We start from the raw sequence: 13,737 nt of genomic DNA on the forward strand, positions 1-13,737 counted from the left end.
CAAATTTCCACATTGGACCAAGACTCTTTCTGTCCCAAGTCTAGTTTCTCTATCAGAAGGCAGGTATCACGTTTCATCCGAGGTCCTCTGGAGTCATCGTTAGTCATTGCATTGATCAGAGTTCTTGAGTCTTTTGAAGTTTTTTCTTTATAATGCTGCTGTCTTTGGATAAATTATTCTTGTACCTTTCTCAATATTTCCCATGACCCAGGATTCTCAGCAATCATCTCTTGGATTGTCTCTTAAGGTGTAATATTTCATGATTATATTCCTATTTCACAGTGTGTGCAGCCATGTCCAGAATGATACACCCCCCCCAGGTTAGTTCTTTTCTCCAACCCCCCTTCTTTACTCTCCTACTCAGGACCAGAAAGACTAGTTTGCATGTTTCCTTCTGTATTATCCTTCTCTCTACTCCCCCACTTGCTTCTCCACCGAGTTTGATGTATTTCTGTCTCAAACTGTTTTGTTCATCCCAGAGAAGTGGAAGTTCCATCTGCTCCTCTTCCTCCCTCTAGTGCCTTCTCCTCCAGGAGGGTAACTCACTCTTTCCACAAATCTTGGTGATGAGAAATAGCAACTCCCAGCCCCTTCTCTCTTCTTTATACAGTCGTGTATTCCTCTTACGCTTTCTTCTCTTTCCCCACTTAAACCACTCAAAACAGAATCCATCCATCCCAGGTGTATGTCATGCCATCATTCATTTGATGTCATGGTCTTCTTCCAATTACAAGGACAACAGCAAAATAAAGGCAGCCAGGGAATCTAAGGGTCGGAAGTTAAGGGGAAAAGGCAATTTGGACATGGGGAAAGTCATGGAGACATAGAGGTGGCAGTTCTGGGATGTATTAAAAGACCAGAAAAATTAGGAAGGGATCAGATTGTAACAGGCTTAAAATGCCAGGCTTTATTTTGATCTTAGAAATAACAGGGAGACTGAAATTCACTGAATAGGGGGAGGTGGGAGGAGAAGGAGGGAGTGAACAGGAAGGGAGATGGGGAGATGATATGATCAGGTTTAATTAATAATTAATTAACTCAATTTGCCGTTTTCTTGGCAGAAATACTGGAGCAGTTTACCATTTCCTTCTCCAGCTATTTTATAGATGAGGAAACTGAGTCAGAGTTAAATGATTGGCCCAGGGTCACAAAGCTAATAAGTATCTGAGGCCAGATATGAATTCATGAAGATGAGTCTTCCTGATTCCAGGCCCAGGTCACTTTAGCTGTCTTCCATCTTTCCTATCCCTTAGGAAAATCACTGACAGCTTTGTGGGGGATGATTTGGAATAGGGAGAAGTCCAAGGCAAGGAGCCCAATTAGAAGGTTATGTCAGGCAGCTAGATGGGGAAGTGGATAGAGTACCAACCCTGGAGTCAGAAGGACCTGAGTTCAAATTCAACTTCAGACACGTAAAAATTACCTAGGTGTGTGACCTTGGGCCAGTCATTTAACTCTGACTCAGACTGCCCTCATCACACACACACACACACACTTAACCTCCCATTGCCTTGCAAGAAGAAGAAGAAGAAGAAGAAGAAGAAGAAGAAGAAGAAGAAGAAGAAGAAGAAGAAGAAGAAGAAGAAAGGGATATTTAGCAAATCAAACAAAATGGGGGGGGATGAAATATAAAAATCACAAGATAATACATTTAGAGCTTGAGAAAATTCAAAAAACTTATCTTGTCTAACCTCAAGTTACAGATAAAAGTGGAAGGAAGACAGGTGACTTGCCCAGGGTGTGAACTCAGACCTTCTCATGCCAAATCCAGATGGCATTCCATTGCCCTTTGCTGCTACAATCATTACTCCCTTCTTTTTATAGCTTAAAAATGTATTTTGCAAAAGTGGTCCTTTCTTACATGCAAATTGAAGCCATCTATTCAGTTCTCCTTAGCTAAATGATACAGCAGATAGAGCTGGGTCGGGAGTCAAAAAAGATCAGAGTTCAAATCTGCCCTTGAATCCTTACTTACTAGCTATATGACCCTGAGGAAGTCGCTTAACCCTGTTTATATCACTTCTTCATCTCTAAAATGGGAACGCACTAGAGAAGGAAGTGGCAAACTATTCCATTATCTCTGCCAAGAAAACCCATCCATGGGTTGGATGAATGATTAATGACAAAATGGGGTTAGCAATTGATATTTACACATCAAGCCTTAAGCTGCTATAGAAATGGTAGCAATTTATGATTGTTGTTTGTGGTGTATTCTTTTACTTCCCCTGTCCCCAAACTCATAAGTCGGATCCCTAGTAACCGTATGTTATAGGTTATAATGGCATTCTGGGGGAGGTCTGGGAACCTCATCAGCATTTTTAACACTGTTTCCATGGATTTCCAGTTCCAAACAATCCACTTTTACACAGATACTTTTGGAACCTTAAACTGCAATGTCAGGGTGGAGGGTGGAGTACTCCCCCCCATCATCATTTGTACCATTAAGTGACAGCAAAAATCATAAAGTTTCACAATCGCTTTTTTATATAATTTTGTGATTTTTTTTCTTTGTTCATTTCTTCCTTTTTTAAATTATGTAACTGGGTTTGTTTAGAGAGGACATAGAGCAAAACAATTATTTTAAAGAGGATGGAGAGAGAGATAATGATGAAAAGATTGTTTTGAGGTTTTTTTTTTACATTTCCAAATGACAGTCTCCAAAAGGAGTCTAGGAAACCTGGGATCCCAGGAAATTGGGGGAGGGGGGGCAGCTAAGTGGATTGAGCGTCGACCCTGGAATCAGGAGGACCTGAGTTCAAATTTGGTCTCAGACACTTAAAAAAAAAATTACCCAGCTGTGTGACCTTGGATAAGTCACTTAACCCCCATTTCCTTGCCAAAAAAAATATCAGCAACCAGTAACTCTGTCCTGAGGGCAAATGAACGTCACCACCTACAAGATTTGGGGGAAGGACAAAGGGAAAGAGATTGTCCCAAAGCCTCAGTTTCTAAATCTGCTTTCTCCAGAAAGCCTGTCCTGGACTAATAGGCCGATGCTTTTCACAGCTCCTGCCCCTTGGCAGATCACACCTAGACGCACCACGCCAGGCCCAAGGGTGTGGTACCCACCTAGAGAGGCACATGTGGGGCCCTCCCCCACACACCAAGAAAAGGGAAAAAGCTACGCCCTTCCCACTAGTAGGGCCCTCCCCTCCCTCCCAAATTTAGGGCCGAGACACGTCCACGGGGCGCAGTTCGGAGCCTCTGGGGGAGGCACCTCTGCCCGCTCGCGGAGTCTCGGCGCGGCCTCGGTTGTGCAGCCTGAGGCGGGCGGCCAAGGGGGCAGCAAGGGGGCTCTGGGCAGCGCCCCTCGGGGACGGGCACCAGGGAGCCTGGGCTCGCGCCCCCAGCCCGCCCTCATCACACACGCACGCACGCACACACGCACACACACACAAACACACGCGCGCGCACACACGCACACAACGCGCTCACACACACGCACGCATGCACACGCACACAAACACACGCACACACAAACACACACAAACACGCGCGCGCATGCACACACACGCATATATACATGCGCACACACGCGCGCACACACGCACATACACACGCACACACGCATATACACACGCATATACACACGCACACACGCATATACACATGCACACGCGCGCACACACGCATGCACACGCGCGCACACACGCACACACACGCACATACACACGCACACACACGCATATACACACACGTGCACACACGCACACACACAAACGTGCACACACGCATACACACACGCACACACTCATATACACGCGCGCGCGCACACGCATATACACACACGCACACACGCACACACACATATACACACACGCACACGCGCACACACACACACACACACACACACACACACACGCGCGCGCGGTCACAGCTGCAAGCCCCGGAGGCGCGGTGGAGGCTTCGGGCTGGGAGGGGACTTCAAAGCCCGCAGTTTGCAGCCGCAGTTTCTAAAGCTCTTTAAGGCGGCTGTGCCAGAGCAGAGCATCTTGCCAGTCAGGGTGCGGTGATTATCCCCCTTTTGCGGGGGGAGAAACTGAGGCCGAGGGCTGCGTGACTCGGCCGCTACGCGTCTTGTGGGCGTGGAACCAGAGCCTGGCAGGCTGCTAGACCAAGACACGGTCCTCTGCCCTCGAGCCGTCGCTGCCCCAGAGCACATCGTGCCATGTCGTGCCACACCGCGGCATGTTACATCACACATCACGTTCTGCCACATGTCACAGCGGACACCGTACGACACCGCGCCGGGTCGCGTCGCAGCCGTGCCACACAGAACGTGATACCGGAGCCGGAGAGCCAGAACACACCGTGACGGCGGAGAAACTTTAGCGCGCCGCGGGCCCTCCCTCCCGCAGCCCCCAAGGCCGGCCCGGGGCGCTCCCTGGCCCCGGGCTGGCACGGCTCCTCTGCGCCCGCGGAGCCGCTCCAAGGCGCGCGGCCGAGGCTCCGGGGCCGGGACTGGCGGGGCCGGGGCAGCGCGGGCTGAGCCAGCGGACACCTGTCAGCCCGGGCCGGGCCCCGGCCCACGAGGCAGCCCCCCGCCCCTGCTGCCGCCCCGAGACGCCGGGGGCGGGGGTCGTGAGGGCAGGGACCCCGGAACCCCCAGCCTCCGCCGCCAGCCCCGAGACCCCCAGCGCCTCCGGTCTGGCTCCGGCTCCGGAGGCGCCCGAGACGCGGAGGGGCGGGGGGACCCCGAGGGGCTGCGGGCCGGGGCCCGGGTCCGGCCTGGATCGCCCGGAGCAGACTCTGGCCGGAGCCCCCGCGGAGCGTCCGGCCGGGCTTCCCGGCCCCGCTCCCCGGCCCCGCTCCCTTACCTGGGCGCCCACGGGCTCCCCGGCCCCGCTCCCCGGCCCCGCTCCCTTACCTGGGCGCCCACGGGCTCCCCGGCCCCGCTCCCCGGCCCCGCTCCCTTACCTGGGCGCCCACGGGCTCCCCGGCCCCGCTCCCCGGCCCCGCTCCCCGGCCCCGCTCCCTTATCTGGGCGCCCACGGGCTCCCCGGCCCCGCTCCCTTACCTGGGCGCCCACGGGCTCCCCGGCCCCCGCGGGCGCAGCAGGTCCCCGGCCGCCCGCCCGCTGCCGCCGGGCTCCGCGGCTCTCTCTCTAGCCGGGCTCCGCGGCTCTGTCTCTAGCCGGGCTCCGCGGCTCTCTCTCTAGCCGGGCTCCGCGGCTCTCTCTAGCCGGGCTCCGCGGCTCTCTCTCTAGCGGGGCTCCGCGGCTCTCCAGCCGGGCTCCGCGGCTCTCTCTAGCCGGGCTCCGCGGCTCTGTCTCCAGCCGGGCTCCGCGGCTCTCTCTAGCCGGGCTCCGCGGCTCTCTCTAGCCGGGCTCCGCGGCTCTCTCTAGCCGGGCTCCGCGGCTCTCTCTAGCCGGGCTCCGGGGCTCCTGGCGCCGCCGCTCTCCCCACCCTTCCACCCCCCTCCCGCCCCCCCACTCTCCGGTCACGCGCCTCGGGGTGCGCGCCAGCCCCCCCCCCCCCCCGCAGCCCGCCCGCCCCGCGCGAGCTAGACTCCCGCGGGGGCCCGGCCGGCCGCGATGACTCAGAGCCGCGGTGCGCGGTGGCGGGGGCCGCGGTCCGGGCCGGGAGCCCCGAGAGGTCCCGGGAAACGGGGGGAATTCCTGGGGGAGGACCAGCCTCCCGGAGAGGGGCCGGGGGCGCCCTCCAGAACGGGGGCTGGCAGAGGCGACCCCCCTCCCCATCTCCGCGGCCCCGTTAGCAGACCTCGCAGACCGGCCCACTCATTTCGCCCGGAGCCGGGGTCCCCGCCCTGCCGCGCAGGCACAGCGATGCCCACCTATCTGTCAGCCTTCCTCTTCCCCGGCTCCCTTCCTGGCAGGAGCGATAGCCAAGGGTGGTACCCGGGTGGCAGAAGGTGGTGCCCCACGTGCCAAGCCGCTCCTCTTGCTGGGTCCCTCCTGGACGGGGAAGCCAGCCGGGCCCCCTCCTCGGCAGAGGATCCGCAGCAACCCCCGTCTACCGAGCCTCCTGGGCAGGGAGGCATGGCCCGGGGGAAAGCCCGGGTCCAAGCTGGGCTCTCTGGGCCGACCTTCCCGCCTTCAGCCTTCTCCATGAACAAGCATTCTTTCCCTCAACGTTATATCCATGCGGCGATGCCCGGCTGGGAACGGGGCGGGTCGGGAAAGGACTGCAATTATTCAACAGTTTCTCCTGCCCCTCACTTTCCTCTTTGCCTAAACCGGCTTCTCTCGGGTCCCAAGGGCTGAGCGAGTCACTTTCTCCTTGGATGAATTTGAGCCCGGGGCGGCAGGCCGCCCCCCTGGCCCAACCCCTCGGCGCAGACCTCCGGCTCTTCTCGAAACTCTCCCCGCTACCCGATCGCATCCACTGTCTTCCAGCTGTTCTCCACTTCAGGAAGTCGCTGGGTGATTCCCACTGTTTAGATTCATTGCCGGTGATTCCCACTGTTTAGATACAGACAAACTAAACATTTCAAAGAAAGCTAAATCATGCCCCCCCCCCCCCATTCCCACAAACAAGAAAAAGTTGCTGGTCCCCACTAAGGAGTTTAAGGAAGTTGGGAGGGGGTGGGGGACTTGACTTCTCAGCTTGTCTCCCCTCTGTCCGCTTCGATTCTGTCTCATAGGCCCAAGTGACCTCTTCTGCAGAGGCCTGTCGGCTCTGAACAACGGCCTTTCCTTGAGCACCCTTCACTTTTCTCCAACTCCGTGCGGCTTCCTACAACTGTCTTTTCTCTGACTTCACGCTTTTGCTCCTTTGGCCTGATTTCCTCTTGGAATTTCTCTCCTGACTTTTAAAGGTTACCCTGAGGCATTTTCTAGGTATTCCTTTTTTGAGTCATTTGAGAAACCATGCTAACCTCATCCCATATAGAGATGGGTGCAGCACGGGCCTTAGAGGGCAGGAATTCAAATCCAACCTCAGACACTTGATACTCAGTAGCTGTGTGACCTTGGGCAAGTCACTTAACCCTGATTGCTTGGCATGCAGGGCCATTTCAAGTCATCCTGATTCATATCTGGCCACTGGATCCAGTTGGCTGTGGAGGAGAAAGTGAAGCTGGTGGCTTAGCACAGCCTCCCCCCCACCCCAACCTCACTCAAATCCAACTCACATGCTTATTATGGCATCACCTCCCTGATACCATGGTCTTCTTTGAGAATGAAGGACAATCATCATCTAACCTCATGGATCACCTGGAGTGCTTGAATTTTACAGTTAGTTTAGCACCTTTCTGTGAAAAATCACTATGAGGAAACTGAAGCCCAGGGAGGTGGGAAATGTCTTTCTCAAGGCCACACACTAAGACTCAGGTCTTAGTCATATCTAAGAAAGCTATTTTAAAGAGGAAGAATCAAGTTCAGATCAAACCAAGATTGATTGATTGATTGATTGGTTTGCTTATTTATTTATTTTAGGTTTTTGCAAGGCAAACAGGGTTAAGTGGCTTGCCCAAGGCCACACAGCTAGGTCATTATTGAGTGTCTGAGACTGGATTTGAACCCAGGTACTCCTGACTCCAGGGCCAGTGCTTTATCCGCTGCACCACCTAGCCACCCCTAAACCAAGATTTATTAAGCACCTACTGTGTACTCCTATATAACTTGTGCTTCTTTCTAGGGATACATAAACAAAGAAGAAAGTTCCCTAACTTCAAAGATCTTACCTTCTAGGGGAGGGAAGAGGAGATGACCCTCTTCTCTGCACAGAGAATTATGGTCCAAGGAAAATTGAGGAGAGACCATTAGCAACTTAGTGAATCAGGATGTAGGTGATAGCTGAATTGAGCCAGGGAAGGAAGCTTAGGAATCTAAGAAGGGGAGGTCCTCAAGACAGGTGAGGCAGCCTGTGCAAAAATACAGACATGAGATGGCTTATTGAGTTCCATTTTGACCAGAATATAAAATGCATGAAGGGCAATGGTGTGAAATAAAGTGTGTGGAAGCCAGACCATAAAGGCCTATAAATACCAGGCTGAGAAATGGTATCTGCTATAGAAGAAAGGGGAGAGCCGCTGACGACTTTTGTGTGGAGGAGTGACAATGATCGAATTTGTGTCAGTTCAACATTTAAGTGACTTATCCAAGATATCACAAAATTACAAAGTTGAAAAGTTAGAAGGAACCTCAGCAGCCTTCAGCCCAACCCATCCATGAAAATGAATCAACCTATAACAATATAGTCATCAATCCTTTGCTAGAAGACCCCCAAAGACCCAGAACCCCTCAAGGCAACCATTTTACTTTTGGACAGTGACAATTAATTCTTAGGAAGTGTTTCCTGAAGCCAAACCTAGATGGACCTAGTTTACATTTCCTCCCTTTTTGCTCCTGGTTCTGCCCCTGCTGGCCAAATGGAATGGGTAGAAGATCTCAATATAGTTATCTCTTCCACATGGAGACTTCCCCATTGTGGTTTCAATATATCCCAGGTTGACTTAAGAAATCAAATGGGAATTTGGGGAGAATTTTCCAGAAAGCACAGATGAAACACATAGGCCAGTAGATGACAGAAAAAGTTTAGATACCCAGAAATGTATAAAATATAATATTGTATAATATCATATCTTATTTTTAATACTTTAATAATTCAGACTTCTGTGTTATGAAGAGAAGGCCAAACAGCCATGGATTTTCCGGATTGTGCCAGTGCCTCTAACCCTGTGATATGAAAGAGATAACTATACTATACAATGCTCATTTCCTCTGCACCACAATTAACTTCTCCATATAGCAATTTTCCCTGTCAATCCCAACTCCCCCCCCCCCCCCAAACACACACACACACACACATTAGCATTCCTGTTCTTACAGAATTTCAGAACAGGTATGATTCCAGTCTAATCAGGTCGATCTGGACCTAGGAATTCTGGAACATGGTATAAATTGAGTTGAGGAGGAGGGCATATTCAAATCTTGGGACATGAAGCTCCATGAGAGGAAAGATGATGGGGAACCCATTGCTAGATTAGCCACCAAAGGAGAGGAAAGAGTGGAACTAAGCTAGGAAAGCAGGCTTGGGCTCCCATTTCAACTATTGGAATTCTACTACTGATATCTAGATATCTCATATGAAAGGTGAGATGCAGCCATTGGCCTAGAAATGCAATATGGAATGAGCCTTGGTTGGAGGCAAAGAATTCATAGGATCCCAGATCCAAAGCTGGAAAGGACCAGAAAGATGACCTAGGCCAGTCCCCTCAATTTCCAGATGAAGAAACTGAGTTTTAGGAATTTCCTCAACCTCACAAAGGGAGTATCAGAAGCAGAATCTGAACCCAGATGTTCTCCCTCCAGAGTCAGTGCTCTTTTCACCACAGTGCACCCTGAGACTGGAGACTGAGGAACAGAGGAGAGAGCAGGGGCATTATCCCCCTGTGGGTGCCTTGGGGCAAAATTCCAGTTGCCCAACCCTAATCACAGTTCTGCAGCCAGGTAATAGAAATGATTCATTGACCAAATACTTTGTATCAGGGATTGGGGGGTGGGGGGAGTGGGACTGAAAATATTTTTTTTTTCCTGATTGATTCAGGAATGTCCCAAGTTGAGGACAAAAGGAAAGGCTGAATTCTCGGTGAACAGAGAAGCTTTGTTTGAAAGGTTTTGGCATCAGCAAGCTAGGCTGTGGGGTCCAGTGGATATATTCAGGAAGCTAGGAAACCCAAGTTCCATTTTCAGCTCCCCCACAGAATAACTATGTGACCCAGGGTAAGTCAACATGCATTATGAAATACCTACTGTGTGCCAGTGGTAGAGATCCAAGGGTAGGCAAAAACTGTCTCTTCCCCCCAGGCCGCTCAGTCCCTGGGGGAGAAGGTAATATGCAAACGATTTTATCCAAATAAGGGAGATTCAGGAATAATCTCAGAGAGAAGTCACTAGCATCAAGGGGGGGACAGAAAAGGCTTTCCTCATGAAGCCTCAGTTTCCCTATTTGACAACTGGCAGCCTTACTTTATAACATTTGACACCTTTGGACAACTGTAAGGATAAAGCAGATAGTTTCTGTAAGTCTGTTGCAGGGGCGTTGTGGGAGCAAGAGGTCTTGTTCTCCTGTTATTGCTTTGAAATTATTTTTGGCTTTATAACTCTTTCCTTTATTTTCCCCCCCTTATTCAAAGGGTTGTAGTCTGGATCAGCATCCTTCATACCACATCTGGTTTTGAATAAAGCTGGGATATGCATAATTCCCAAATACCACCCAAGCAGCCCCCTCCCCCCAAGGAGTCTACTGTAAGAAACTCTGCTTCTCACTGTCAGAATGGAAGGGAATGTTTCAGATGGGCTAAATAGGAATACCTTGAAAGCCAGACCACAAGGCCAAGATGCTTTGATGACTTACCAAGGTCAATTCCAAAACCTGAAGCATAGACTGGGTACCTTCAAAGCTAATGGAGCCCTTCTTGGAAATATTGGTTTTTAGGCTCACACTTCTGGCAAGATCAATCATTCTCATCTCTTTCTATCTGTTGAAATATGAGCAGCTAGGTGTCAAAGCAGGTAGAACAATGACCCCTGGAGGCAGGAGGACCTCAGTTCAAATTTGACCTCAGATATCTGACACTTACTAGCTGTGTGACCCTGGACAAATCATTTAACCCTGATTGCCTCACATCTAGAACCATCTCTCGTTGTCCTGATCTATATCTGGCTGTTGATCCCAGTGGCTCCAGAGATGAAAATGAGACTGATGGCTTAGCACAGCACCCCCCCCCCCCCATAAGACACATACACACACTCAAATCCAATAATGTGAATGTCATGGCATCACCTCCCCTGATGTCATGGTTCTCTTTGAAAGCGAAGGACAAATAGCTACAACAGTTGTTGAAATCCTTCTCTTCTTTCAAGGTACAATTCAGAAGTTGTTTCTACATGTTACCTTCATAAAATACCTCCCATTCCCAAAGTCAGAAGTAATCAGTTCTTCCTCAGTTTCTCACACCTTCCTGTTGAGCCTCTCTATCACATTCCAATTTGATATTATTTTTGTCCTGTATCTGCCTTATCCTTGTAGAGGAACATATGTTCCCTGAGGTCCTTACTCTGTATCTTTATTTATATACCACCTCTATCCACCCCCTTCTGCCTCTCTCCTATCCCCCCCTCCTCTACCCACCCCCCCCACACACACATTGCCAAGCAGAAATTCTTGCAAACAGTGACTTGGTGACTTGCTTAGGAACATTCTGGAGTGAATCGTAGCCTAGGAAGGAAATTTAAAAAGAGGCCATCATATGATTCCCTTGCCTTCAGAAAAGGACAGACTTAAAATTTCCCAGATAGATGAATCTTTGTCTTATACCAAGGAAGGAGATTCCACACATTTCCCAACAAGGCCAATACACAAGAAAATTTTCTTTATCTCTAACCTCAGTCCCTCATTATAGGTACCTTTTTGTTTGCCCCTTGGGAAAGAATGATTTCTATTCTCTGAATCAGAGTTTTTCTTTGTAGTATTATTTTTAATAACTGTAAAGATAGTTTTGAACATTCACTTTTGTAAAATTTTGAGTTCCAAATTTTTCTGCCTCCTTCCTTTTCCTTCCTCCTTAACAATGTGGTATAGGTTAAACATTTACTATCTGCATCAGATCTTTTCATTGACTCAGAAGTAATTACTAAATTATCCCTCATTCTTCTCCCCAGGCCAAACCATCCCAGTGACATTCCCCTTTTTTCCATAGGTCTTTCTTCTGTATCTGATGAAAGTATACTGAGGAGGTCCAGACTCTGCAGAAAAATCCCTCTTTTGTCTCTGTTTTTGACACTGTTCCATTGATATTCATTCTGGATCTGGTCTGCCTATTGTCCCCCTTCTTAATCATAAGGCTTAAAGGTCACATTTCCCCCTGTTTCTGTTTATTCGATATGCAAAAGATTCAATAGTGGCATAATGAAAGACTCACCACTGGATCCAGAATTAGATCTGGATTTCAACTCTAGGATTGTAGAAGCTTGAAAAAGTTCATTAACCTCTCTGAGACTCAGTTTCCTTCTCTGTAAAATGAAAGGGGTGAATTAACTGATTTCTACTGTCCTTTCCAGCTCTGGCTCTAGGATCCAGGGAAATTATGTTTGATTTTCAAAGCTCAGTCGATCATAAGTCAATAGGCAGTCATTTATTAAGATCAGCAATGTTCCAGACACTATTGCTAGGAATCAAAAAGAAAGGCAAAAGAAGGCTTCTACCACCAAGGACCTTAAAATTTTGTTGGGAGAGATAATATGCAAACAATTCTGTACAAAACAAAGACTGAATAAACTGGAGCTTTGCAATAGAAAGAATGCCCTAGCATTAAGGTGTATAGGAAAAGATTCTGACAGAAATAGTAGGATTTTAGTTGCAAAAGGACTTGCTTTTTACCTACATTACTGAGTTGAGAACAAAATACTTTGTAAATCTTAGAGAATCCCTGCAGAAATATGAAATAGTGTCACTATTCTGGTTTTTAAGTGGCTATGGGGGTTGACATCCAATAGCCCCCAAGCTATTTATAAGTGAGGCAAACTGGCTTAATTGAAGCAACAGGAAAGACTAGCATGAGACAAGCGGATGGAACCATCACTTCTACTACCACTTCCCCAAAGCCCCCAGAAAAATTCCAGGTCAAGGGGACCGACTTCATGGAGGAGGCCGAGTACATCATCTCCGGCACAAATGGACAAATAAGCCCCAGATCATTCTCCTCCTGGCTATGCTTCTGACTTTCTCTAGACTTTGCTACCAAGTGATTCAGCTGTCTTCTCAATCCAAAATGTCCCTCAGCCATGTTGGCATCTTCTCATGGTGAGTTCACTCTTGGTGAGTTCCTTCTGGCCCTCCATTTTGGGTATAGCCCCAGGCCAGCTATGATTCATTTCCCTCCTGGCTATGGTTCTCATTCTCTCTGGACTTTCCCACCATGACTCAACATGACTGACCCCTGAAACATCCCTCTGCCATACCAGTCCACCCACTCTCCCAGTGTCCTTTACTGGGTCTTCAGTAGCTATGGTTAATGAAAACTTGGTGGATCTAATATTTTTTAATAAAGTTGCAATGCCAAATACCCACAAACGACTCCCCTATTCCCTCTTTTTTCCCTAGCACTTTTCAGCTAGTTCTTGCTTTACATAAATTCATATCATGCAAGTTTGACTTTATAGAAAAGAATTTTGAAAGAAATGTGTATTCCAAAAGAATGCCTACGTTAACTTTTTTTTATATACAGTAACCTACTCTCTCTTCCTGCACCTGCCATTCAACGAGGTGCTCCAGGGCCTCCCCCCACCCATCACCAAAAAATAAAATCCTAAAAACAATACTTCAAATGAAAGCAGGAGAACTGGGTGTGCAAAAAGAATGCAGGTACAAATGGGGTGGGGTGGCTCTTAGCTTGGGACCTCCTATGCTTGTTTGAATTTCCCCAGCCCCCTGCCCTCTCCTGTCTGAATCTACCTCAGCCCCTCCTCACCATATATTTACCCCTTCTTCTCTATTTGACCAGACCCCCACATAGTTGACCCTTTATCTGTGTGACTCTTTTCCTCCTTTCTTTCTCTCTCTCCCTCCCTCCCTTCCCCAAGTCATTTGCAAATTCTTACTGGGTGAAAAAATACAAAGTTATATTATATATAACTTAAATATAAATATTTATATATATATAAATTATATATAACTTAAATGTAAAACATAAAGCTAGGATTCTGAAGATTGAGTGTGACTAGAAACATAATGATGCTATATTTATGTGTCAATAGACAGGATCTTTCAGTGC

General features: G+C 49.0%; 1 protein-coding gene across 3 annotated transcripts in view; it reads right to left on the reverse strand.

Moving 5' to 3' along the window:
* The window catches only part of IL34 (interleukin 34), a 65,433-nt gene extending 58,785 nt beyond the window's left edge, over positions 1-6,648 (reverse strand). Inside the window, exon 1 of one of the 3 annotated variants that reach the window (XM_074199315.1) lies at positions 5,794-6,648. The gene's annotated coding sequence lies outside the window, so the exon portion shown is untranslated. Of the gene's footprint in view, positions 1-4,817; positions 4,844-5,017; positions 5,351-5,793 lie in introns of those variants that run through there. The other 2 variants (XM_074199305.1, XM_074199333.1) reach the window with 2 other exon arrangements.
* Positions 6,649-13,737: the final 7,089 nt, after the last annotated feature.

The sequence above is a fragment of the Macrotis lagotis genome, chromosome 1 (genome assembly GCF_037893015.1).
Source record: "Macrotis lagotis isolate mMagLag1 chromosome 1, bilby.v1.9.chrom.fasta, whole genome shotgun sequence".
Lineage (NCBI taxonomy): Eukaryota > Metazoa > Chordata > Mammalia > Peramelemorphia > Peramelidae > Macrotis > Macrotis lagotis.